At 40.8% G+C, this 3,388-nt stretch overlaps 1 long non-coding RNA gene across 1 annotated transcript in view; it reads right to left on the bottom strand.

Moving 5' to 3' along the window:
• Positions 1-554: 554 nt before the first annotated feature.
• The window catches only part of LOC102291898, a 4,281-nt gene continuing 1,447 nt past the window's right edge, over positions 555-3,388 (bottom strand). Inside the window, exons 2-4 of the long non-coding RNA XR_006053948.1 lie at positions 2,579-2,635; positions 1,348-1,403; positions 555-1,006 (exon numbers count right to left, since the gene is read on the bottom strand). This is a non-coding gene — a long non-coding RNA (uncharacterized LOC102291898). The remainder of the gene's footprint in view (positions 1,007-1,347; positions 1,404-2,578; positions 2,636-3,388) is intronic.

The following is a 3,388-nucleotide window of genomic DNA, read 5'->3' as shown; positions in this document are numbered from 1 at the left end:
CACCATTAGCCAGGCTGCCGGTTGCTAACACATACTCACTCTAGCCCTGCTATGGACTTCATCTGTGCTGTGTATAAAACAACAGGCTGTTAAAAGCTAAAAGCTACTAAATGTTTTACCTGGGGGTAACTGTAAAGTCTCAGTGCATTTATTAGAAGTGATAATACACGTTATTTGGTGTATTGCTACTCTAAAAATGTTCAATAGCACATCTTTAGATGACTTGTTAAAACACTGAGCACAGCAAAAAAGAAGCTAGCTTTGTTTTTGGCTCATGCTAGGTTCAGACATTGCTTTATATTTAGGCTACCTTTCATCTCCCTTTCTAAGAGATAAATAATCAATAATCAGATAGCCCTGCGATGAATGAGTGGAGATGAATGAGATCGATAATAAAGTTAGAAAATGTTGTAGTTTCATAAAGTTTAACACAAACAGCTCCCATTGCATTAGCATCTGATTTCTATCCTCTGCCGCTGTGCTCTGTCTCACACAGCAAAATTTCACCATGTTATTGATTAAAAATCCTGGTGGTGTATGATGAGCTGGCTAAATCTAATAAGCCCAACACAAAAATATTGCATTCACATCAAAGAAAACCAAGCCGTGGATAACAATACTTCTCTCCTCATCTCCATGCACCCCTCTGTGCTGGTAGGCCTCCATAAATCTCTACCACAGTCCTCCCAGTGATTTCTCTGCCCTTTTTATGACAAAGGTAACAATTAGTGTGAGTCCCAGTCAGCAGTGCTGCCTTCATACTTTGCTATCACATCACCCTGAACCTATTCCCAGGCTGCACTCACACGGCTTTGGCACAATGCTATTACTGAGGCCAGCCCATAGGAAATAGACTGAGAAGAGAGCTTATTGATTGTCTCTGTGTGAGAGCTCGTTGATTTTCTCTCTCACCTGTATCACCTACCTCTCTCTCTCTCTCTCCTCCCTTCATGTCTGTTGCTTTCTCTCTTCTTTCTCCTCACTGCATCACAATCCAAGGTTGCACCTGAGAGGAAAATCAGCCCACAATCATCCAGAAATACACACAAAAACGAAACTATCGCATTGCATCCAGCTATAGCATTTTTTTTCCCGCCAGGTGCATGCATGCAAAGACACCTGCATCCGAGTGTATACGCTTTATCTTTTCTAGTGCGTAACCTTTTTCGCGGTAGAGCGAAGGAATGTGTGCATGCGTGAAATGATGAGATCAAACCAGCAGTAATGCTCTGCTTGCTATCATTATTAAACCTTTTGATAAGAGTGAGTGTGTGTAGGGGGGAGATGGAAAGGCTGAGAGAAAAGGGGGGAAAAAATCGAAGCCATTAGGCCTCTCCAACACTTTACCCTGTAGTACTCTGGCTGTATCTTTTTCACGTGGGGAGAAGCTTTTTTGGCTTTGGCTGTGAAAAGAGAGTCAATTTATTATCTGCCCTTTCCCAACTAATTCTATTTCAGTGCTCACTAACACACCATTGTTTGATTTACAAGAGGCCATTTAATATTCATACGTGCCCGGGAGACATCAGACAAGCTCTAGAGAGACAGCTGGAGATTTACTGGCTTTTTTTTTTTTTGCCATTTCTTGCTCGTGTCTATTTGTGATGGAATCGTGGAAACATAAACTTGTTTCATCTGATTCCGATACGGTCGTCATTCGCAACTCAATCTCCATTTTTCATTCTTTTATTTTCGTCTCTCTCTCTCTCTCTGCTTACATCTATTTCTGCCTTTCAGGTTCTGTTTTCCCTTCCTGTGTGTTATCTGAAGCTTTTCTGAGCCACAAGTACAGAAACATATCGCTGATGATGAGATGGGGTCCTTCTACCGCTCCGGCAGGCGTCGTGACACATGCCCTGACTTTTAATGACCTGCCCGCTCCTTCAGGGGAGCGCACGGGGAACAGACTGGAATCCAAAGAAAATCCAGTATTTCTGAATGTCATCAAAACTAAACAGCAAAATCCTTTAAGGTCTTTAAAATAAATGTAAAAAAAAAAAGAAGAAGAAAAAGGAATGTATGTCAAGCCCAACAGAAGCAGCTGTGAATGTTGAAGAGGTATCTATGCGTTTTACGCTAGAAAGGGATTAATGGCGGGCGTTCGTTTGAGTGCAACCATGAGGCTTCTCCTCAGTGTGCATCTGCCTCAAAGGTGGAGCATGTTTCAGATTGGTTGGTGGTTTGAGGCCCAGATTCAACACTTCTTGTTTGCAGTGGCAGCAAGCACAACCTTTTTCCGTGACAGATCCTTATCCACACATGCCCTAACACATAGACATACATCGACACCTACATACGGGACTTTGACAAGCTGAACTTGTGTGCACCATCATCTGCACTCTCCGCTGGTTTTGCGTGAGTGTGTATATATATTGTGAATTTGTGTGTGTGTGTGTATTCGTGAACATTTCTCTTTGAATCTTTGTGTGTTCGCGAATCCTGTCTGGCTGCATAGAGGGGCTGAGGTGAGTGATTGCCTTGTTTCTGTGGGCGGCAAGCTGTGGCGGTTTGCTCTCACTGTAAATTTAGAAGAATTCTTAATGGAACTCCAGAGCTGTCAGGCCTCAAAGTGTTGTACCTTTTTTTTCCCCCGATGAAAAGAGCGATGACTAGATCCTCCGTATACAACCCGATTCTGAAAGTCAGAAGAAGACATCAGTTAATGCATATGTGTTGTGGAAAAAAATACCACAGTGCTCTTAAACAAATGCGTTTTTGCTGAAAATAAATTCTGCTGTAAACTGCATAATTGAAGCAATGGGAGGTGGGAAAATAGCCCACAGTTTTTTAGTCTCATACTCTTTAACCATCAGTAAGCGCACAGTAATTAAATAGATTAAGTGATGCAACTTAATCTATTTAAATTTAAAAATATTATTTTTTCCATTTTCTGACTTTTTGAGTTATTGATCGTTTTTGATTAAATAAACTACTTAAAAGCATAACTTCATTTTACTTAATTCTGTTGTTTCAGCATTAATGTGTGTGATCAGTAACATTTAAGTGCTTGTAGTGAAGAGTAATGGGAAAACAGCTTTATATGAGAACTGTCAGGATAAGAAGTGGTTGCATCAAAGATGGGGACCACTCGCAGTCAGTTCTCCATCTTTCAAGTGAATTTAGTGCGTCAAGATAGCAATAATACGGCAATAAGAAGCAGTCAGTCTGCTATCAGTCTGAATGAATAGGGTGAAGCTGCATATTATATTGCGCTAATACAAAAGTTGACTGTGATAAACTGGTGAAAATCGCAAATCTGTTGTTGTTCATACAAAGAAAGTTCAGCAAGAACCTCGTAGATCTGAAATATAAATTCAGACATTTCTCCACAAATAGTGACGCAGCTGCTTCAGGACAGCAACCTTGCTTTTATGTTTGAATATAACTA

Source organism: Haplochromis burtoni, unplaced genomic scaffold (assembly GCF_018398535.1).
Source record: "Haplochromis burtoni strain Fernald_Lab_line unplaced genomic scaffold, NCSU_Asbu1 Contig_14, whole genome shotgun sequence".
Taxonomy (NCBI): Eukaryota; Metazoa; Chordata; class Actinopteri; order Cichliformes; family Cichlidae; genus Haplochromis; species Haplochromis burtoni.
Note: the sequence above shows the minus strand (reverse complement) of the source record. Positions and strands in the feature narration are given on the sequence as shown.